The 25,004-nt window shown below is 40.3% G+C and overlaps 1 long non-coding RNA gene across 7 annotated transcripts in view; it reads left to right on the top strand.

Moving 5' to 3' along the window:
• The window catches only part of LOC128687398 (uncharacterized), a 39,531-nt gene extending 29,070 nt beyond the window's left edge, over positions 1-10,461 (top strand). For 5 of the 7 annotated variants that reach the window (XR_011392965.1, XR_011392964.1, XR_011392966.1 and 2 more), the window contains 9 exons: positions 4,002-4,033; positions 4,252-4,445; positions 4,635-4,662; positions 4,863-4,881; positions 8,254-8,309; positions 9,174-9,297; positions 9,480-9,507; positions 10,041-10,095; positions 10,270-10,461. This is a non-coding gene — a long non-coding RNA (uncharacterized lncRNA). The remainder of the gene's footprint in view (positions 1-4,001; positions 4,034-4,251; positions 4,446-4,634; positions 4,663-4,862; positions 4,882-8,253; positions 8,310-9,173; positions 9,298-9,479; positions 9,508-10,040; positions 10,096-10,269) is intronic. The other 2 variants (XR_011392968.1, XR_011392967.1) reach the window with 1 other exon arrangement.
• Positions 10,462-25,004: the final 14,543 nt, after the last annotated feature.

Genomic DNA, 25,004 nt, shown 5'->3' with positions numbered 1-25,004 from the left:
CTAACACTCGTTCATACCTCTCCTCCCTCTACAGATGTTCCTGGTGTCTACTCTATTTCTTGCTCCTCCTGTCCTCTTCAATACTTTGGAGAAACTGGTCGATCTCTTTCTGACAGACTTAGGGAGCACAAATATAGTGTTAGGCTTGCCCCCATCTATAAATATATTAAACAACCACGGTGACATCACACATCCTTGTCTAAGGCCCACCTTTACTGGGAAATAATCTCCATCTTTCCTACATACTTTAACTTGAGCCTCGCTATCCTCGTAAAAACTCTTCACTGCTTTCAGTAACCTACCTTCTACACCATACATCTGCCACATTGCCCCCCCCCCTATCCACCCTGTCATATGCCTTTTCCAAATCCATAAATGCCACAATGACCTCTTTAGCCTCATCTAAATACTGTTCACTTATGTTTCACTGTGAACACCTGATCCACACACCCCCTACCTTTCCTAAAGCCTCCTTGTTCAACTGCTATCCTATTCTCCGTCTTACTCTTAATTCTTTCAATAATAACTCTACCATACACTTTACCAGGTATACTCGACACTCTTAACCCCCTATAATTTTTGCACTCTTTTATCCCCTTTGCCTTTATACAAAGGAACTATACATGCTCTCTGCCAATCCCTAGATACCTTACCCTCTTCCATACATTAAATAAGTGCACCAACCACTCCAGAACTATATCCCCACCTGCTTTTAACATTTCTATCTTTATCCCATCAATCCCTGCTGCCTTACCCCCTTTCATTTTACCTACTGCCTCACGAACTTCCCCCACACTCACAACTGGCTCTTCCTCACTCCTACAAGATGTTGTTCCTCCTTGCCCTATACACGAAATCATAGCTTCCCTATCTTCATCATCATTTAACAATTCCTCAAAATATTCCCTCCATCTTCCCAATACCTCTAACTCTCCATTTAATAACTCTCCTCTCCTATTTTTAACTGACAAATCCATTTGTTCTCTAGGCTTTCTTAACTTGTTAATCTCACTCCAAAACTTTTTCTTATTTTCAACAAAATTTGTTAACATCTCACCCACTCTCTCATTTGCTCTTTTTACATTGCTTCACCACTCTCTTAACCTCTTTTTCTCCATATACTCTTCCCTCCTTGCATCACTTCTACTTTAATTTATTAAATGAAATTTTCAGCCAGTAACACTGCTTATTAATTTAGTTGTGGACTGTATTACTGATATTTGGTTGTCTAATCCCAACTAAAGTAACCGACTAAACCATACCACAGGCGGGATTTGAACCCGCGGTCAGTCTCAAAACTTAAAGTAATTGGTTGGTCCCATTTAAATAATATACTTTTCATATTGCATAAAATTGTGCATAAATGCATAACGTGAAGACTACTTGCAGTTATCTTGATATATCATAATACCTGCCTAGCAGGTGGGTATGCTAAAAATTGGCCACTACTAAATACCATACCTATTTTGTGAGTTGATACCCTATATAAGGAGGCAAAAATTAAACTTCTGTAGGTACGTTTAATCAAAACTTAGTCCAATCCCTGCCTCCAGTATGTTCATTATCAGCCTTATTATGGCCAGATTAGTATGCATCTGAACCCTTCCAGATGCCTATTTACTCATTTCATGGTCCTCGGTTATTGCAGGTATACAGTGGTCCCTCGGTTATCAGCCATAATCAGTTCCAGGTCAGCCTAAAACCGAAATGGCCGAAAACGGAAATATTTACCCTAAGAATTAATGTAAATACAATTAATCCATTCCATGCCCAAAAATGTTAACAAAAAAATACATTTTTTGAAGATTTTTTCATACACAACAATGAGAACTAAATAAAATAGTACATGAAAAATTAAATCGCCATTACATACCTTCATTGAAGACTCCTGTAGGTTACAGAAAGTGTAAATAAAGCGAATTTTTTTTGGGGGGGGGAATATTTCTCCGCGTACCTGGGCTGCTGCACATACAGGCCTATATCTCGGGAGTAAGTTATTTGCCTATTTGGAGCCACAGACCAAATATTTATGGACGAATTGACCTGATTTTCACAACCTAGAAGCACGATTGCTCTACAAGCTCTTATTACGATTTTTGACGTATCCTAAATATTTTCAGATTTGTGTGGGTAAACAAATCTTTCTAAATGGCAAGAAACATAGGAACTGTATTTTTTCTAGAATGAAGATGAGGTTTATTACAAGGAAGGATGGAATTAGAAGTGCTCTCAGCAGTTTGTCAAAACCACTTTTCTAAGTACCACTTTAGCCCTGTGCCCTGCCAAGTGTAATTTTTCATAAATTTTTTTTTCATTTGATTTTCAACCAATCTTTCTGGCACTTCATCAAATCACAGTTATTAGCTTCTATTAGTACACCAAAATTGAACGAAATCGGTCTACAAATAGTGGACAAATTTTTGTTTACACGCCTCTAAGCGTACATAGTAAGGCAAACCGATTACTGGGATTTATATCAAGTGTAAGCAACAGAAGTTCAGCAATTGCATTACAGCTTTATACATCATTAGTAAGCTCAGTTCTGGTCTCCATATTACAGAATGGACATAAATCTGTTAGAAAACATTCGGCATACAATGACGAAATTAATACATAACATTAGAAATCTTCCTCGTGAAGAAAAATTGAAGACCATTAACCCTTAACCTGTCCAAACATAGATCTACGTTCACATGTGTATTGCTCCAAAAGTAGATCTGTTTTTTTTACATACTTTCAAATGTAGATCTACATTTGGACAGTTTAAGGCTTAAATTACATTAACTTGTTAGATGTAAAGTAAAAGGACACAAGTGCAACTAATGTGACATTTATTGTGGCAACGTTTTGCTCTCCAGGAGCTTTATCAAGCCATTACAAACAATACATGGACACAGAGGGTATATAAAGGCTCAGTGAGGTGAATACTAGTGAGGTACCATTTCGATGTTCACTAGTGGTGGTGGTAGTAGTAGTAGTGACAAAAGTAATACAATATGGTAGAGCAATTAATTCGTACATGAGTAAAAGGATATAAAAGCTATTACTTGGGTAACATAAAAATAGGTTGGACAAATATAAACTGGAATGAGGCAGCTTGTTTCAGTGTTCACTCTGTGCTTTGTGTAGTATAACAGGAGAGACTATGTGATGGCAGGGTTTACTGTTTTCAGGAGGATTCTTGCTAAGACTTCGGAGATGGTGAAGCTGCCGTTGTTTTGGTTAATTGTATTCGAAACTGCGATCAGTGCTGATTCGAGGCACTTGCGTCTGCGGAAATTAGTTTCTTTGATCATAGTCTCTCCTGTTATACTACACAAAGCACAGAGTGAACACTGAAACAAGCTGCCTCATTCCAGTTTATACTTGTCCAACCTATTTTTATGTTACCCAAGTAATAGCTTTTATATCCTTTTACTCGTGTACGAATTAATTGCTCTACCATATTGTATTACTTTTGTCACTACTACTACTACTACTACTACTACTACTACTACTACTACTACTACTACTACTAATACTACTACTACCACTAGTGAACATCGAAATGGTACCTCACTAGTATTCACCTCACTCTGAGCTTTTATATACCCTCTGTGTCCATGTATTGTTTGTAATGGCTTGATAAAGCTCCTGGAGAGCGAAACGTTGCCACAATAAATGTCACGTTAGTTGCACTTGTGTCCTTTTACTTTACATATTGTCGGTAATTCTACCAACTTTATTACAACTTGTTAGATGAAGAATGAGGGGAGACATGATCAAAATGTGGAAGATGGGTATTAATAAAGGGGATACAAATAGTTTTGAGGACCTGCAGTAATGGATTCAAATTAGAGAAGTTTAGATTTAGAAGGGATATAGGAAAGTATTTTTAAGTGATGAGATTTGACACCTCTTCTTAGACCATTATGCTGTACATGGTTGAACTGAAATAAAAAAAATAAAATAAAAAAAAATAATGTACATTGTTACACTAAATAAATGTTTTTCCTTTTAAGTTTCAGGAATTGGAAAGTGCTTGGAATTTCTTGTGAGTAAAATGGACAGTTCATAATGTCATTAAACTATTCTGAAAGCTTTTCTTCATGTCATAACCCCTTTGTGTTAATCAGTCAGTACAAAACCGTGCCAGAAATGGTAAAAACCCAGTTTTATGGGCTAGTGTCAATCTTGCCAAAATGCAATATCTGTATTAATATACTTGCATCTACCTTTAAGTAGAGATTACTAATTGATCTTTTCCTGCAGGAGTGGATATGATTGCTTTGCCTTTGAATGGTATTTTTATTCTACTGGAGCCCAGACCTGGGCAAGGCTTATCGAATCAACTAGGCTGTTGCTTCTGGCCTACATGTCCACCACAGCCTGGTTGACCTGGCACCTGGTGATAATTGTCCAGTTTCATCTTTAAGATTTCTGCATTTGTCAGTGTTCTCAATCTGGTAAGATATTCAGATTGGTTCGAGTACTGGTAGATTAGTGTCAAATGTACGTTGGAAGTTGTTCATGTGACTTAATGATGAGAAATGTTTATCTTGACTCCTGAATTAAAGCTCAACAGGACTGACATACCTTAAGTAAAGGTCTGATATGTAGCTTAGGTAAAAACTAATTCTATTAAATTTTCCCAGGTGGAGGCTGGTGCTCTGATGTGAAAAGGTAATTATGGTATCCTGTTGGCATTAAATTGTAGTTGCCTTATTTGAGAGAAACCAAGAAGATTTAGAAAGTAATTTTATGATTTGTGTATCAAAATATTTGTTGACATAATAAATTCCTCGTTTCTGATAGATTAAGAAGCTTAATTATATTTATAGTTTAGTTTAGCAGGGGACTGATGCTCTTTTCCTTTTTTCCAGAGGGACAAGTGTATCATGGGTAAGTTGCTGCCTGCACACCTTCACTTTCATTAGACCTAGAGCTCCATTCTGTGAACTTTGTTTAATCAAACATTACTTTGTCGGGCATGCATCCTAAAATTTTGGTCAGTTTCAGGTCCTCCCCTCCCTCTACAGTGCATACAGTAATTGTGCTAATGGTATATTTTATATTCATATATTCAAATTTCAATTTTTTTTGCCCAAATGCCAACCATATGTTGGGTGAATATTCCTCTTCACTAAAGGACATAACCCAACTTGTACTTTACCCAGGGGAGATGTGCATGGCAAGGTACTGTTGCTGGTGCAGGGTTCTTGATCTAGGGAATTGGATCTGTTCCAGTTCCTGGAATTAAGCCTGAATACCTTCTACATCCTTGCACAGGCCCTGTATAATCCTACAGGTTTAGTGCTTTCCCCTTTATTCGTGATGCTGTACCAAATTTGTAATTATACTTAAATTGGCAGAGTAAGCACCTGAAGTACCAAATTGCATATCTACTAGCATATCCCACATATTCATTGCTCCAATAGTAGGTACCATGCTGATTAAACAATCTTGGTCAAATTAAGCCCTTGGTGGGCCACTTTAACCCTTAAACTGTCCAAACGTAGATCTACGTTAACGTGTGTAGTGCTCCGAACGTAGATCTAAGTCCGATTTTATGTGCTTTAAAATGGAGAGAATCGAGGTCGGAGTGCTACACACTTCAACAAAGATTTACGTTTGGAAAGTTTAAGGGTTAAGTTGCCACATCGTCAGTAATGTCAATGTATGAATTTTTTTTTTTTGTCATGGAGATAAGTTATTTATAATCTAATTGCTTTTTTGAAATTTTAAGCTGCTAATGTCTTGTATTATTGGCCACAACTGGGAGGTATAATAATGTTTTAGCATATTACCTGTAAATAAAATGCATATATCTTAACCCATTAACTGTCCAAACAAAAATCTGTTTGCTCGTCCAGCACTCCGAATAGTATTTTAAATATTTTTAATTTTAAAGAGAAGTTGGCGTTGGATGCTCGCATGATGGCAACATGAAGTCCTGCCACTTGCAGATGTGTACAAAGTATTTATTGGTCCCAACAGTGTGACACTGGAGTATATATGAAACTCCTTGAAGCATGGTGTTGAGAAGTTACTAAACTGACAGGATAAGCAGTGGAGTGACACTTGATTGTCTGTCGACTCATGTCGTGATCTGCTTGTCTGAGTTGCTTATGAGCCAACTGGTATTATACAAGCTCATGTCTGATTCCTGAACAAGTAAAAAGGCATCTTATTTGCCAGTTGTCAGTCATGCTTATTACATATTATATTATCTAAAAGTGCAGTATAGCACTGTCTGGATTTCTTGGGTTATCCTAAATGCCTATGGTAGCTTCCCACTTTCTTGACCACTTCCGCTCTCATTCTCATGCCATTGCAATGTACACAGATGGCTCTAAGTCTTCTGATGGCGTTGGATTCACAGCAGTGTTTCCGGACAGTCGTGCGAGGACATTTACTATCCTCGGCTAGCATTCTTACAGCTGAATTGTATGCCATTCTTGCAGCACTTATCCGTATTGCATCTATGCCCGTCATCATTTGTGGTTCTCACTCCCTTATAGCTCTATAGGCTATACGAAAATTTGATAACTCACCCCCCTAGTCCTCCATATGTTGATGTACAGGGCAATGAACAGGCGCACTGCTGCACGGTCAGCAGTACATGACCTACCAGTTTCATATAGGTGTTGCATTTACAGAGTATTTTGCTGTAATAGCCACCCACCTTTACACCCGTTGCCAACAACATTGGTCTAATCTACTGTAACGAACTTTATTCTATTAAACAGATATAGGTTACTGGCCGTCTTCTTGTCATCAGTGTCTAGGTTGGGAGACTACTTTCTCCCGTCTTTGCATTGGCCACACTCGTCTTTCTTGTGGGTATCTCGTGGAGAGGCACCCTGTTCCTCTGAGGTGTCAGGCTCCAGTGTTAGCCACATTCTGTTAGACTGCCCCCTCTATCAACGAGCAAGCAGAATTTACCTCCAATATCGTCTCTGCTCTACTACTCTCTTTACCTTTCCTTCTTGCCTTTAATCCTGAACTTGCCCATTGACTTCTTAACAACTGACTTACTCCACAAACTCTTATACCTTTTGCACTCCCCTCAGTCCTTTCTACCTCAATTTCTTGCTACCCTCTACTCCTGCACTATCCACTGCCACACTGTTCTCCATAACCTACTAATTATCCCTCTCCCTTTTGCCACCTGATACCCCTGCTTTCTTCCTGCCCTGCAGAGCTGTATAGCCCTTGTGGTTTAGTGCTTCTTTTTTATTATAATTGGGTTATCCTGGGTAATTTACACCATGTATGTGTACCTGTGAGATATAATGATGCAAATACAGACGGAGATGCAGCCAGTCGGCCTACCTGCTGAGCAAGTTTTATATGTTCCAGAATTTTTTTTTAGGTTACAGGACATTCTGGCAGGATGACACTGCTAGTGGTACAAAAATTGAAAGGGTGTTGCACATGGGTTATTGAGGTTTTTGATATTTCCACAACCACTTGTGGCCACATCCACCTCAGTCACTAAACTTGGTCAACATCACTTTCCTCTTAAAGGGGTAGTGTTAATGACATGACATCAGTGAATCCTTGGTGCTTACTGTGCTGTTTGCTCTAGCACTCAGTTGAACTGGTGATCCCACAAGGTACTAAGTGGTCCCAGATTTTTTTAAGACCCATTCTATGCTGACCAGGCATCTCAGGCCAATTGTGCCAAATTTGGAGGCAGGGAAAATTAAATGTAGATCTACATTTGGACAGTTAACAGGTCAATATTGCCACATTCCCTTGGATGTAATGTAATTTGTGGTGTAATGCTTCTGAGAAAAGTTTAAACATGCCCTATCTTAAAGAACTGAATTGAACCTCCCTTCCCCCCCCTCTCCAAGTTATCTTTCATATGAATTAATTGAAGCTTGTTAACCTATAAATTACTGACCACCATTCCATAAGTGCATTATTGGACCTGTATGGATAAAACGGTTGGAGGGTATTTTCTGATGTTGGCATGCTTTTGGAAAGCATTACACAACTGATGGTTTCTTTGAGGTTCCCTTCCTTTGTAGGTGGCCAGAGGCAAAAAATAAATCTGCTTGCTTAATGTTTAGTGTAATTATTAGGTCCTACTTTCAAAGTACGACTTGCTTTAATTGGAGTAATTGTCATGTCTAGGAATATTATCCTGATGAGTATAACAAGCATATGGCTGACAAGTTTGATGTTAAAATAATCTGATTATTTCCAAAGTTTGGACTACTCACAATTTATGCAGGCTGTAATTTAATACTGTGTTCTTTTCAGGGGCGGCTTCAAAAGTTGTGTTCTTGGATGGTTTTGACGAACTGTTTATTTTGGATGTAAGTTTGCTGTGAATTCAGTAAATTAGAACATTGCATTTGGCATTTTTAAATTCTTATCCACAGGATCTTGAAGTGGATTCCTTTACATCAGTTTAATAAAAAATCAACTGCATAAATTATCTACAGACCAACTGCAATATTTTTCAAGTTTATCTGAAATTACATTATCTAGTTTGACTTGGTGGGATATGTTGTGTATCTTTATATGTGTATGCTTCTAAGCTTGTTCTGAGCACCTCTGCAAAAAGTGATGTGCGAGTGTGGTGAAAGTGTTGAACAATGATGAAAGTATTTTCTTTTTGGGGATTTTTTTACTTTTTGGGTCACCCTGCCTCGGTGGGAGACTGCCGACTTGTTGGAAAAAAAAAAATTGACTGGCTTTAAAATATACTTTTACCTTCCAGGTAAGAGGTAATTTCTTGTACTGTTGGCTTGCCATGTTCAAACCTAGTTGAAGCACTGAATTTAATTTATTGTATTGTAAGAGTTATTGGGATTGGTTGAATTGATTTTGTAATGTTAATCCAGACTGGCCTAGCCTGAAATTTGTATGAATATTTTTTTTTTTTTAAAAGTTGAGCACTGGCCCACTAGTAGAAATAAGTTGGGTTTAGTGTGATTTGAGATAACTAGTATGGTCCAGAAGGCCCATAAGAGTTCATGGGCTGGGAGGCCCATACTGGGTTGGTCTGTGCCCTTGCTACATATAACCATATGTACTGCCTCAGTGGTTTGCTAACAGATTGTTTCTTAAGCCTTATATTGATAGCCTCCCCCTTCACTTGTAGTTAATGCCTTAGCACTAGTTAGATTGTTCATTATTTTTAACTTGTATTTAGAATGCTCTATTTTGACTTTCAGCTCAGATCCAGTGATTCTGCTGGTGTGGACATTGTGTAGTAGTGTACTAGGATCTTTGCCTCCTCAAAATCTTTGAAAAGGCAAGATGCTGGGAGTTTTCCTTGGAGGCTGGCTCCAGAATGTGGTAAATAAGCTTTAAAAGTATGTAGTTTCTAACCAAACAAATGATAAATATTTTCTTGTCAAAGTTTGTGGTTTCCTACAGAAGGCTTTGCCTTATGATGGTTTATGGTGTCTGAAAATATCTTTTTATTTAAAGAAATGAATGGTTTTGCTTTCTTCAGCATTTCATTTTTTTCCTTGCAGAATCTACTCGACATTGGTTGAATAACAGGTAAGGCTACCAAACATGTTAACCATCCTAAAGCCACTTTTTGTGCCTTTGCCTAATTCTTTGCCTTGACTGGTGCCTCGTATTTTTTTCCAGAATGCCCCCTTTCCTCTGTATTTGTTCTTGGATTACTTTAATTTACCTACCCTCTAGATTAATGAATCTTTCTTGGCATTCCCTGGACCTAACAACTTCTAACATTCAGTCACTTTTTTTCTCAGTATAGACTAATTGCTTCAGTGTGTAAATTTGGCAGTTTTGATTTACCCATTTGCAAATCTTGTGAAGAGCATACAAACCTTTCTTTAGCTTTTTCAGTCCTCTAGGTCACCCTGCCTTGGCAGGAGACTTCTGTTGTGATAGTCCTAGCTAAAGTATGTGTTTCATTTTTCTATTGTAATGTTCAGGAATAGTCCTGATGAATTAACAAGCATATGGCTGACAAATGTTTGATGCTAGTACTATCTGACTTAAAACCTTGGACAACTTCAAAAATTTTACTCTACGTATAATTTAATACTGGGTATTCTTTTCAGAGGCAGTTTTAAAAAAACAGGGACTTTGGTATCTGCTTGACTCATTAATTTAGAGGTAAGAGTTTGATATGAGAGATGAATTGACATATTGCATTTAGTGTATTCAGTTTATCCACAAGTTTTAATGTAATGACTACTAATGAGAAGTTCTGCTAGGCCTTGTTTTGAGAAAAGGTGTTAATCTGAAGTAAAATGTGTAATTTTGGTAAACAAGGTTTTCATTTTTCAGGTAAGGGGCAGTTACACCACAACTTCCAAATCGGTTTTCATCTGATTTAAATTTTATCATAGTACATGTTTAAAATTTTGGCAAGGCTTTTGTGTAGACTTAAATACAATGTGCAGTTAAAATTTGATTATAAACTTAACAGTATATTGTGTAATAGGAAAATAATCATTTGAAAATAAAAGCTTTTAATGTCTTGTTGGTTTCTTACGGTATCCTGAAGAATTTACTACTAGTGCTGTGATTGGTATGTGGACTGGCAGTAGCATAATCATACTTTTGAAAGTTCCATACCTGCTAGAAATTTATCTAAAGTTTTAAGATTTAAAAATGGTTAGTTTTTCCTAGGGAATGTATACTCTTAAATAATATGCATTCAATAGTTGGCACAATAGCAAGGATAAGAAAACTAAATGTGGTTGGGCAGAGCTAAAGCAAGGGCTTAATGATTAATGCCCCATTTTTTTTTTTTTTTTTTTGACACCTGCCATTTCCCACCAAGGCAGGGTCAACCCAAAAAGAAAAAAAAATCAACACTGTCACTTGTATAATTACTCTGCAGAGGTTTAGAAAAATCTAGATGTACATGTATAACATATCCCTCCAAATTGTCAATATCCCAAATCCCCTCCTTTCAAAATACAGGCATTGTACTTCCCATTTCTAGGACAAGTCCAGTTTACTGATTTCTCTAAATCCATTCACAAAATATTACCCTGTTCACACTCAGCTTGTCAGGACCCAAGAGCCATCAGTCTCCATCCAAGCATGCTTGCTGGAAGTCGAAGCCCCTCGCCTACAAAAGCTCCTTTACCCCCTACCAACCTTTTTGGGGATGACCCCTACCCTGCCTTCATTCTACAGATTTGTACTCATTCTTTGTTCCATTCTCTAAATGACAAAATGCCTCGGTAGCCCCCTCTGAATAATACTATTAGTAACTCCATACCACCTAATTTCCACACTGCAAATTCTCTGCATATTTAAACCACCCTTAGACACATCTCCACTACCTCCAGCTGCCGCCCCACTGCAGCATTTACAACCCATGTAAGAAAGTGTTGGTACCAAACACTAACCTATTTGCTAACATTGGCTACTTTTGCTTCAAATGGCTCCCTCCCCGTCATGCTCCCCTACCCCTCCTAACATCACATCTCTTCGTACTGCTGCTGTTTAACATTTCAGGGTCCAAAATTTTATATAATTGCTAGTGTTTCCCTAGTGCTACCCTTTCCTTTTAGTGCTTCCCAGCAACTATTCTGATAAAACAAAAGGAAGTCGGTATTGTGGCAGCCTAGGTTACAGGTTGAGGACATTTTTGTCCACTTGGGTGATTCATTGATGCTAGTGAGGGGCTTTACATTCAGGGAATTTGATATCCTATACTTCCCGGAATGCCTTTCACACCCCTCCCCCACAACAAGCGCTGTATAATTCCTACGGATTTAGCGCTCCCCATAATGCCTTGATAAGCAAAGCGTCACCAGACTTGTATCTACCCCGAACCTCACTAAAACTACCACTCGAATCTACCCTTACCTCACTTATGGTATTTGTGCCCTTCAAGGAAGGTTCCTTCAAATTGGCGAGGGGCTCTTGATCTAGGGAGCTGGATTTGTTCCAGTTCCCTGAATACCTTCCACATTCTCCCCCACACAGGCGCTGCATAAACCTATGGGTTTAGCGCTCCCTCTTGATTATAATATAGCATTTGTTTGGGGATCAGCCACTACCAATCTTAAACCATTAATAACCCAACAAAAAGTTGCTGTGTGGATTATGAACTGCTCCAGACCACACCCCACCGCTCAAGAGCTTGGATTTAATATTAAATATATACACAACATTGAATTGAATTCCTCAACCTTCTTGATAGCTACAACAGAGCACAGGCATAACACGGGACAACGCATTCTTTGGCATCTCACTGGTTTGTCTCGCACTATGCAAAAACAATGCACATGAAGGCCACAAAGATCTGGAATTCATTGCCTGAACCAGCAAAAGTTCTGCCTGCTTATCCCCTCAAGGAAGGTTCCTTGATGTTGGTGAGGGGCTCTTGATTTAGGGAATTGGATCTGTGCTCCAGTTCCCCAAATTAAGCCTGAATGCCTTCCACATCCCCCCCAGGTGCTGTATAATCCTCCGGGTTTAGCGCTTCCCCCTTGATTATAATAATAATCTGCCTGCTTATAGATTTAGGTTATATTTAAAAATTAACTCTTCCAAACTTAACCATACCAACAATTCTCTCCAACCAAAACTGAAATTGTGAAAATACTATGGGGTGTGGAAATTTATTTGGTCCCTAAGTTCCACAGGACAGATCCAGCATGGCCGTATGGGACGGCTGAGCTGGATGGCCCTTATACCCCACCCAAACATGAAAGCATTCTAACCATACCCCCGGCCGGGATTGAACCCGCAGTCCTAGAGTCTCAAAACTCCAGCCCGTCGCGTTAGCCACAATAAGATTCATCCAACTAGGTATATTTCTACACCATAGGAAGGTTAGCACAGGCACCACTGACCACAAATGCAAGTTTTTACAGACTAATCTCCAGCTAGCGTGGCCGTGACGAACTCTAGCTCAAGTCCCTTCACTGCCCGTGGCTAACGCGACGGACTGGAGTTTTGAGACTAGGACCGTGGGTTCAATCCCGGCTGGGGGTATGGTTTGTTTGCAATCGTGTCATTACGATTTCTTGAGTCATGAAAGCATTCTCTCTTGTTGGCGATGGATTGTTGGTAGGCATGTATTGAATTTGAAGATTTACTCTTCAGGGAAGGAGTAGGTAGTTTTACTGTTAGTATATTATTAGGTTTACTAAGGCAACTGTAGATAATAATAATGTAGACCTAAGACCTTAACATAGGTAGTAATAGGCCGATAATGTAGGCAAACACTAGGATAAGTTAGCTAGGGAGAACTGGCAGCCCTAGTTTGAACGAAGAGACGAGGGTCTGGAAGAGGGACCAGCTAGTTCTAATTAAGACAGACGCCAACTGGACAAGACGTGCCGTGATCAGCAGACGGCGCCCCCCACGTGTCTTCACCTTTGAGACCTGGGGAAATCTGGTAGAGGCACCTCGATGTACCGTAGATGACCTACGTCAGGCCCATACAGTAAGACAAGACCTCCACTATTTCTCGTAGATTTCTGGCCAGTGTCTGGGGAGAATTGAGTCGAGTTTTATCTGTGGGCCTGGTGTGCAACAGGCAGAGCATGCCCAGTAAGTACCAGTGTCTCAAGGCAGTCTGGAAGCTAGTGTCTGAGTCTGCATAGTTATACTATGGGATACATACCCTCTTGGATATAGGAATTTCTGAGGTGCAGGCAGGACACTAATTACGATTGAACATTGCAGGAATTAAGGCTCCCGGTTGCACGTGGTTTCTGAGGGGAAGTCAAAAAGGGGCTAAGGCTAAGCTTAGGGAAGTGAAGATCAGGATATATGCTGCAACACCAAGTAAGGTAGTCCTTTATACGTGCATGCAGGCGAGTTTCTTGCAACATCAATCATTTGTGAAAATTGTCCTATAAGCCACTTGTGAGGCTGAGGTACCAACCTCAGAGCTCGGTGTCAACAGTTTGCCAGGGTAGGCGACTCACTTGGAGGCAGTCCACACAAATTTTCACGTGGGGCATCTGTAAGCATGGATATTGAAAAATAAAAAATGCTGTATAGCCCTTGTGGCTTAGCGCTTCTTTGATAATAATAATAATTGAAAAAAAAATAACTTTGAGCATCCCAGAAAATGTAGTGACCTGTCTAAAGGGGTGTCTTTCTTCCTGTACTTTTTCACGGTCACTCCTTGGTCCTCTAAATGCAATGTTGCATCAGCTGTGCTGCATATCGTCTAAAAGGGACCAGGAGGCACAGACACCACAAGAGAAACAAGAGTAGCTACGACAACTGAACCCCATGTGATTTTTTAATGGCAGGAAACGGAAAGTGGAAGGAAATAACATAGTCCACCACCCTGGAGCCTTGTTGGACTGGAGGCAGTCGGTGGCCACTCGTGGCCCTCCAGAACTACAACTGCTGATGCCAATAAAATCCTCTAAAAAAACACAAATACAACCTCGTTTATATTTGCTAATATACAGGACCTTAAGCCACCCTCAACAACAAAATGCCTTTTATCAGTGGACTTTTAGAGGAGTCTAAGCAATGTTTGCAGCCATCAGAGACACAAGATTACTTTGACAATGAAATATGGATAAGTGGTTACAACCTTTTTAGATGCGACAGAAAACAGGCAACCAAGGGGATGGGGGTTGGCCTGTATGTCTGCTGTATAGCCCTTGTGGTTTAGCGCTTCTTTATTATAATAATGGCCTGTATGTCAATCGCTCATCTGCATGGAGTTGCTGAACACCACAAAAGATGTAGTTGAAGTTCTATCAATAAAGATCGAGAACCAAAACCTAGTCATCGTGGTTGTATATAAGCCACCAGACGCAACCTCACAACAGTTCAAGGAACAGCTACTGATAATTGATTACTGTCTGGAAAGCCTTCCAGCTCCATCCCCAAACATCTTAATGCTTGGTGATTTCAACCTAAGGCATACAAAAATGGAAGAATGTAGTGCATAATGTTATAGCTGAAACAATCCCTGGAGGTAGCGCAGATGAAAAGACATGCACGCACACGCGCACACGCACACACACGAGCTACTAAGTTTCTGCGATAAACACGCCTTAAGCCAGCAGATAGTGGAGCCAACAAGACTAGAAAACACACGATCTTATCTTCACAAATAATGAGGACCTGGTAAGAGACATAATATCAAAAACGACTAATTCCGATCACAATCTAATCAAAGTCCAGACTTGCATGCACAGGGGTCCTGATCAGCAAAATGCATGTAACAGCGAAGGTGTCTTCACAAAATACAATTTCGACAAGAACATCAACTGGGACCAGGTAAACCATGTCTTAAATGAAACGTGTCAGGAAGATATCTTAAATAACATGGATCCAAACCAGTGCCTTGAAAGAAACAACTTCCTGACAGCTGAAGCATGCTCTAGGCATATTCCTCTAAGAAAGAAGAGCAGAAGTAAACTGGAGAAAGACGCTCCCTCTACAGAAGACTATGCTGTATAGCCCTTGTGGCTTAGCGCTTCTTTTTGATTATAATAATACAGAAGACTACGAAGAATCTCTGAGCTCTTCAGGAATGCTAGAATATCTGATACACGGAAGGAAGCGCTGACCAGAGAAGTGGAAACTATCGAACTTAAGTTAAAGGATACACAAATAACCCGCACATAGAAGAGAGGAGCTTACGACGACGTTTCGGTCCGACTTGGACCGAAATTGCAGGTGAAATTGCAGATCTAGAGTGTACAGAGAACCTTTACTGCACGTATAAATTCTCTCAAGCACCTGAACTACTGGGAACGCTTGAAAGCACTTGTACTCATTGGAACGCAGGATAGAGAGAAATATAATCTACACTTGAAAAATCCTAGAAGGAATGGTCCCGAATCTGCACACATTATTATTATTATTATTATTATAATCAAGGGGGAAGCGCTAAACCCGGAGGATTATACAGCGCCTGGGGGGGATGTGGAAGGCATTCAGGCTTAATTTGGGGAACTGTAGCACAGATCCAATTCCCTAAATCAAGAGCCCCTCACCAACATCAAGGAACCTTCCTTGAGGGGGAATCTGCACACAGAAATCACTCCCTATGAAAGTAAGACTGGGCAGGCGATGCAAAATACCCCCAATTAAAAGTAGGGGCACCATTGGTACACTAAATGAGAGAACCTTCAAAACTAGGGATGCCAAGCCCATGATGACACTCTTCAGGTCGCTTGTTCTATCTAGGCTGGAATATTGCTACACGCTAATAGCACCTTTCAAGGCAGGTGAAATTGCTAACCTAGAAAATGTACAGAGAACCTTCACGGCACGCATAACGGAGATAAAACACCCCAATTACTGGGAGTGCTTGAAGTTCCTGAACCTGTACTCCCTGGAATGCAGGCGGGAGAGATACATGATTATATACACCTGGAAAATCCTAGAGGGACTAGTACCAAACTTGCACACGAAAATCACTCACTACGAAAGCAAAAGACTCTGCAGATGATCCAACATCCCCCCAATGAAAAGCAGGGGTGTCACTAGCACGTTAAGAGACAACACAATAAGTGTCAGAGGCCCCAAGACTGTTCAACTGTCTCCCAGCATACATAAGAGGGATTGCCAATAGACCCCTGGCTGTCTTCAAGCTGGCACTGGACAAGCACCTAAAGTCGGTACCTGACCAGCCGGGCTGTGGCTCGTATGTTGGACTGCGTGCAGCCAGCAGTAACAGCCTGGTTGATCAGGCTCTGATCCACCATGAGGCCTGGTCACAGACCGGGCCGCGGTGGCGTTGACCCCCGGAACTCTCTCCAGGTAAACTACCGCCCACAGGATGGGTATAGGGTGCATAATAAAGATTAACAATTATTGCATAAAAAATTGTTAAAAACTCAAGCCATCTGAAAAACATTGGTAGTGTCCACAGCAAAGTTTAATCTGTGAACTAAACTGAACATGCATCGCATGTGGAATTTTCTGAAGTAACAAATTTTATTTCTTTGCATAGGTTACAGTGTACGATTTACATTTTATTTAGTGCTGTTAAGAACGAAGAAAGCCACTAACATGCCGAGGCACTTCGGGCAGACTAATCCTAATGTTTACAGACTACTTAAAACTAGACATGGGTTATATGGTGGTAAATTTTTATTTTTTATTTTACCCTATTACTAAAGTGAGGTAGCCAAAAAATGTATAATTAATAAGATTTATAAGTGAGGTAATAAAAAATAACTTAAATTAGTACAATATACAATGTTACAACAGTGCAGTTTTAACCATGTACGTTTTTAGGCTTTCGTAATTTTTTTTTTTAAGTAGTTCAAACTGGTTGAATGATTAAGCATAGTGTTACCTGGAGGTTATTCTGGGGATCAACGCCCCCATGGCCCGGTGGATGACCAGGCCTCCCGGTGGATCTGGGCCTGATCAACCAGGCTGTTGCTGCTGGCCGCATGTAGTCCAACGTACGAACCACAGCCTGGCTGATCCGACACTGACTTTAGGTATCTGTTCAGCTCCCTCTTGAAGGATCTATGAAGAGTGGGGGGGGGGTTGCCTGGGATTGGACTGCGTGATTATTCTTACTTCAGCTTTTTGTTGGGTTATTATTGGCTTTAGGTGTGTTGCTGCAATTGATCCCCAAGCACAAATAGCATAGGTGAGGTAGGGATAAATGAATGAATGCTATAGTGTGAGAAGGGCAGATTGTGTCACGTAGTAACGTATCTTAGAGAGGATCTCGACTGCTTTGGATACTTTTTTTGTTGTGCTGGATATGGGTGCAGAAATTCAGGTTGCTGTCGAAGTGCATGCCTAGGAATTTGCACTCATTATATCTGGCAATAAGAGTGTTGTCGATCTTAATGTTAAGTTGTGCAACACCTGCTCTGTTACCAAACATAATATAGAAGGTTTTGTCAGTGTTAAGTGTAAGTTTATTGGTTGTCATCCAAGTATATATTTTGAGTAGCTCCTCATTAACACTGGTGTTGAGGGTGGCAAGATTTGGGTGGGAGATGACTTAAGTCGTGTCGTCAGCAAAGAGAATGGGTTTCAGGTGTTGTGATACGTTGGGAAGATCATTGATGTATAAGAGGAAGAGCAGGGGACCAAGGACACTCCCCTGTGGTACTCCAGTATCAAGTGGCCGTGTTGATGAGGTTGTGTCTTTTATGATGACATATTGATACCTACTGATAGCCTGGAGAACAGGCTATCAGTAGTATATTGTTACCATACATTAATAAAGCCATTATTTCGATAACATGTAGATGGATCTACAACTTCCTGACAAACAGAACACAAAAAGTAATAGTAAACAGAGTGAAGTCCCAGGCAGCCATGGTAAAAAGCTCTGTTCCACAAGGCACAGTACTCGCTCCCATTCTATTCCTCATCCTCATTTCTGACATAGACAGAGATGTAAGCCATAACCTCGTGTCTTCCTATGCGGATGACACTCGGATCACCATGGCAGTGACCTCCATCGAAGACACTGTGAGACTCCAAGTGGACATCAACCAAATCTTCGAATGGGCCACTCAAAACAATATGAAGTTCAACAAGGAGAAATTTCAGCTACTCAGATATGGAAAACTTGAAATTAAAAATGTGTTGACGTGTACTTGGCTCTGTGAAGACCTGTTTGCGCGCTCTCTAGAATTGAAGCAAGATGCCCTCCATCGAGCAACTTTACCAACAGCTTAAGGAAGAATTGAGGTTGGTGAATATGGAAATTCGGCGACTGACCGAGGAAAACAAAAAGATTCGGAGTAGTCCTCCTGTTTTGAGTCCTCAGGTCAAGAAGGGAAACTGGTCAGTGGCTGGACAGCAGGGAAAGAAGTTGACGATCAAGAAGACGAATGGAAAGGTAGAAATGATGAAGAAGAAAGAGACTGCCGTGGAAACTGTTGTGGAAACATTCAATACATTCTCAGTGCTACCCGACGAATGTGAGTCGAATACTGGGAACGTCACGACGAAAGACATTAAGGAAGGTACGAATATTGTTGTTGTTGGGGATAGCCAAGTTAGGTATATGGATAAGGCGTTCTGCTTGAAGGACAGGAGTAGGAGACAGAGAGTTTGCTTTCCTGGGGCTGGGATGGAGGATATTGTTAGCCGTCTGGATGACATCATGAGAGGTAATGGGAGCAATCCTATTATCTGCCTCAGTGCTGGAGGCAACGATGTTGGCAGACGTAGGAGTGAGGACCTGATTAGCAGGTATAGGTCAGCAATAGAAATAATTAGAAGTAAGGGTGGGAACCCTCTCATATGTGGTATTTTCCCAAGGAGGGGAGTTGGAAATGAATGGTTGTCCAGGGCAATTGGTGTCAATTGCTGGCTGGACAAATACTGTAAGGAAAATGCAGTAACATTCATCGACAACTGGGACCTCTTCTATGGCAGAAATGACATGTATGCTAGGGATGGGGTTCACTTATCTAGGTGTGGGGTGGGAGCACTGGCAACTGCAGTGGAGGGAGCAGTTAGGACTTTAAACTAGGAATAGTTAGTGGTATGGGTTTTGGCAGGAAAACAGTGAAGTCCCAGTGTAGTAATATTACGAGTTCTAGGGGAACTAGTAATAATAAGAACGAGATAGATATTGAAAAGCCAGGGACCTTGGGTGATAAGGACAGTAATAGGTTTAGTAGAAAAATAGAAATGAGCAGGAAGGGTAAAGAGAAAGGAGAGTCTTTCAATGTTTATTATGCTAATTGCCGTAGTGCTAGGAATAAGATGGACGAGTTGAGATTAGTTGCTAGTGTAGGTAACATTGATGTATTTGCCTTAACTGAGACGTGGTTTAATTCAAAAAGTCGGGACATGCCTGCGGAATGTCATATTCAGGGTTTTAAATTGTTCCAAGAAGATAGAAGTATTGGGAGGGGGGGTGGGGTGGCATTGTATGTCCGAGATCGCTTGAACTGTTGCATAAAAACGGGTATTAAGTCTGAAGTAACACATACAGAGTCTGTTTGGATAGAATTTTCAGAGCGGCATGAAAAACTGATTTTAGGAGTGATATACCGTCCCCCAAACTTAGATAGGGACCAAGGGAACCTGCTATGGGAGGAAATTGTTAAGGCCACAAGGCACGATAATGTAGTAATTCTAGGAGACTTTAACTTTAGTCATGTTGATTGGAATTTCTTGACTGGGAATTTAGAATCATACGACTTCTTAGAAGTATTTCAGGATTGTTTTTTGAAGCAGTTTGTGACAGAACCTACAAGGGGAAATAACCTACTTGACTTAGTTATGGCAAACAATGAATCCCTTGTTAATAATTTAGAAATTTCAGAGGAACTGGGTGCTAGCGACCACAAATCAATTACATTTAGCATTGAATGGAAGTACGATAGTAGCGATAACTCAGTAACAGTCCCAGATTTTCGCTTAGCAGATTACGATGGGCTTAGAGAACACTTATCATCTGTTGACTGGGGTAAGAAGAGAGCTATCAATATGACAGTTTTCTGAACACTATACATGCTGCTCAAAGAGCGTTTATCCCATATAAAGAAATTAGATCAAATAGAAATGACCCAAAATGGATGAATAATAGGCTCAAATATCTACTAGGGCATAAGAAAGGAATTTATAGGCGTATCAAAAGAGGTGAGGGTCATCTTATGAATCAGTATATTGACATTAAGAGGGACATTAAAAAGGGGATAAGAAAAGCTAAAAGGGACTATGAAATTAAAGTTGCTAGGGATTCTAAAACTAACCCAAAAAGTTTTTTCCAGGTCTATAGAACAAAAGTTAGAGATAAGATAGGTCCCCTTAAAAATAACTATGGGCACCTTACTGACAAAGAGAATGAAATGTGCTTGATTTTAAATAATTATTTTCTCTCAGTTTTTACACAGGAAGACACTAACAATATTCCAGTAATTAATTTTTACAGTGGGCTAGAAGAAGATAAATTATGTAACATCACAGTCACTAGTGAGATGGTTGTGAAGCAGATAGGCAGACTGAAGCAAAATAAGTCGCCGGGTATAGTGTCTGATATGTGGAAGATGGCTAATGTAACTCCTATTTTTAAAACAGGGGACAAGTCGTTACCGTCAAATTACCGCCCAATAAGCCTGACCTCAATTGTAGGCAAATTACTAGAGTCAATTATAGCTGAGATTATAAGAAGCCATCTCGATAAGCATAGCTTGATTAATGATACTCAGCATGGATTCACAAGAGGCCGGTCTTGTCTAACTAATTTATTAACTTTCTTCAGTAAAGCTTTTGAGGCTGTTGACCACAATAAAGAATTTGATATTATTTAATTAGATTTTAGTAAGGCTTTTGATAGAGTTTCGCACCATAGACTGTTAAAGAAAGTGGCAGCTCATGGCATTGGGGGAAAAGTGCTCTCGTGGATCGAGTCATGGCTCACTGACAGGAAACAGAGAGTGTCCATAAATGGGGTTAAATCCGAGTGGGGATCTGTAACAAGTGGCGTTCCACAGGGATCAGTCTTGGGCCCGTTGTTGTTTATAATATATATCAATGATCTTGATAAGGGAATTACTAGTGATATGAGCAAATTCGCCGATGACACAAAGATAGGTAGGATAATTGATTCAAACGTAGATGTTATGGAACTTCAGGAGGATTTAAACAAACTCTATTCTTGGTCAGAAAAGTGGCAGATGCAGTTCAATGTAGATAAATGCAAGGTTCTGAAGCTTGGGAGTGCCCATAATCCTAGTACTTATAAGTTAAATGATGTAGAACTTAGCCATACAGATTGCGAAAAGGACTTGGGGGTTATGGTGAGCAGCAACCTTAAACCAAGACAGCAATGCCTAAGCGTACGTAATAAGGCAAATAGATTACTGGGATTTATATCAAGAAGTGTAAGCAACAGAAGTCCAGAGGTCATACTGCAGCTTTATACATCATTAGTAAGGCCTCACCTAGATTATGCAGCTCAGTTCTGGTCTCCGTGTTACAAAATGGACATAAATTCGTTAGAAAACATTCAGCGTAGGATGACTAAATTAATACATAGCATTAGAAATCTTCCTTATGAAGAAAGATTGAAGACTCTTAAGTTACATTCACTTGTTAGACGAAGAATGAGGGGAGACCTGATCGAAGTGTATAAGTGGAAGATAGGTATTAATAAAGGGGATATTAATAGGGTCTTGAGGATGTCTCTCCAAGAGAGAACCCGCAGTAATGGATTTAAATTAGATAAGTTTAGATTTAGAAAGGACATAGGAAAGTATTGGTTTGGAAATAGGGTAGTTGATGAGTGGAACAGTCTACCTAGTTGGGTTATTGAGGCTGGGACTTTGGGTAGTTTCAAATCTAGGTTGGATAAGTACATGAGTGGGAGGGGTTGGATTTGAGTGGGACTTTCACATCAGAGCTTATTTCTTGGGTGGAATTGAAAATTGGGTTGGGCAAATGTTTTGTTAGTGGGATGAATTGTAAAGGACCTGCCTAGTATGGGCCAGCAGGCCTCCTGCAGTGTTCCTCCTTTCTTATGTTCTTATGTTCTTATGTATACCACAAATTCTAACCATACAATAGAGCGGACAAGTAATGTGAAGGACCTGGGAGTGATAATGTCAGAGAATCTCGCCTTCAAAGACCACAACAATGTATCTACCTCATCCGCTAGGAAAATGATAGGATGGATAATGAGAACCTTCAAAACTAGGGACGCCAAGCCCATGATGATTCTCTTCAAATCGCTTGTTCTCTCTAGGCTGGAATACTGCTGTACACTAACTGCCCCCTTCAAGGCTGGCGAAATTGCTGACCTGGAGAGTGTACAAAGAACTTTCACGGCACACATAAGTGCGATAAGGCGCCTAAACTACTGGGAACGGTTGAAGGTCCTTGATCTGTATTCCCTCGAACACAGGCGAGAGAGATACATGATAATATACACTTGAAAGGTCCTGGAGAGATTGGTACCAAACCTGCACACGAAAATCACTCCATATGAAAGCAAAAGACTCGGCAGGAGATGCAATATTCTCCCGGTGAAAAGCAGGGGCGCCACGAGTACACTGAGAGACAACACAATAAGTGTCAGGGGACTAAGACTGTTCAACTGCCTCCCAGCATACATAAGGGGGATTACCAATAGACCCCTGACTGTCTTCAAGAAGGCACTAGAAAGGCACCTAAAGGAACTTAAGGAAGAATTGAAGGCAGCGAAGATGGAGATACGGCGATTGACCGAGGAAAACAAGAGGATTCGTAGTAGTCCTCCTGTTTCGAGTCCTCAGGTCAAGAAGGGATCGTGGTCAGTGGCTGGACAGCAGGGGACGACGAAGTTGACGTTCAAGAAGACGAATGGAAAGCCAGAAACGATGAAGAAGAAAGAGACTGCTGTGGAAACTCCCGTGGAAACCTCCAACGCATTCTCGGTGCTACCCGACGAATGTGAGTCTACTACTGGGATCGTCACGACGAACGACAAGGAAGGTAAGAATATTGTTGTTGTTGGGGATAGCCAGGTTAGATACATGGATAGGGCATTCTGCTTGAAGGACAGGAGTAGGAGACAAAGGGTATGCTTTCCTGGGGCTGGGATGGAGGACATTGTTAGCCGGCTTGACAACATCATGAACGGTAATGGGATCAATCCTATTATTTGCCTCAGTGCTGGCGGCAATAATGTAGGCAAGCGTAGAAGTGAGGATTTAGTTAGAAAGTTCAGGACAGCTATAGACATGATTAGGAAGAAGGGGGGGCGCCCTGTTATATGTGGCATTTTGCCAAGAAGAGGTGTTGGTAATGAATGGTTGTCCAGAGCAATTGGTATTAATTGTTGGCTGGATAAACACTGTAAGGATAATGCAGTACCATTCATTGACAACTGGGACAACTTCTATGGCCGAAATGACATGTATGCCAGGGATGGGGTTCACTTATCCAGGGCAGGTGTGGGTTTTCTTGCTAACTCAGTTGAGGGGGTTGTTAGGACTTTAAACTAGGATTAGTTAGAGGTATGGGTTTAGAAATGATTAATAATGAGTATGGATATATTGACTTATGCTCTGATATTAAGAATATTAATAGTAACTGTCATGGAGTAACTCTGGGTAATGATAATTTCAGAAAATGTGTAAAAACAAAGATGAATAGGAAAAATGTGCAGAAGAAAAAACATATGATGGTATTTTATGCTAACAGTCGAAGTGCAAGAAATAAAATTAATGAACTACGTTTGGTAGCATGTGCTGGGAACTTTGATATCATTGCATTAACTGAAACGTGGTATGATTTAAAGAGTCGGGATATGACTGCTGAGTGTAATATTCAGGGATTTAAGTTATTCAATGTGGATAGATGTAATGGGAAGGGGGGAGGAGTTGCATTGTATGTTCGAGAAAATATTAATTGTTGCATAAAAAAAGGTATAAAAATAGATGGAGCAGTAACAGAGTCTGTTTGGGTAGAGTTCGTGGAGGGTCAAGAAAAACTAATTCTAGGTGTAATATACCGACCTCCAGGCTTGGATCACGATAGAGGGAGACTTCTTTGGGACGAAATTGTTAGGGCTTCTGGACACAGTAACGTAGTCATAGTAGGGGATTTTAACTTTAGCCAAATTGACTGGAATTCTTTGACAGGTAATCTAGAGTCCAGTGACTTCATGGAAACAGTTCAGGACTGTTTTCTGAAACAGAGTGTAACTGAACCTACCAGGGGTAATAATTTGCTAGACCTAGTCTTGTCAAATAAGGAAACACTAGTGAATAATCTGGAGATCACTGAAGAGCTTGGCGCAAGTGATCACAAATCCATCACATTTAGCATTAATTGGGAATGCAAGAATAATGATAATACAGTAAAAATCCCCGATTTTCGTTCTGCCGATTATAATGGACTTAGGGAACATCTGTCTAATCTTGATTGGGGTTATCTAGCTAATGATTTTATTGACGATAATCATACTTATGAATATGAAGGGATCTGCTTTTATGATTGTTTTCTTAATAATGTACACAGTGCCCAGAGTATATACATTCCCCAGAGAGAAATTAGGTCTAACAATAACGATCCCAAATGGGTTAACAGGAGGTTAAAGCATCTATTAGGGGAGAAAAGGGGAATTTATAGGCGCATCAGAAGAGGAGAGG

Source organism: Cherax quadricarinatus, chromosome 40, assembly GCF_038502225.1.
Source record: "Cherax quadricarinatus isolate ZL_2023a chromosome 40, ASM3850222v1, whole genome shotgun sequence".
Taxonomy (NCBI): domain Eukaryota; kingdom Metazoa; phylum Arthropoda; class Malacostraca; order Decapoda; family Parastacidae; genus Cherax; species Cherax quadricarinatus.
The sequence above is the reverse complement of the archived record's forward strand: the minus strand, read 5'-3'. Positions and strand labels throughout refer to the sequence as shown.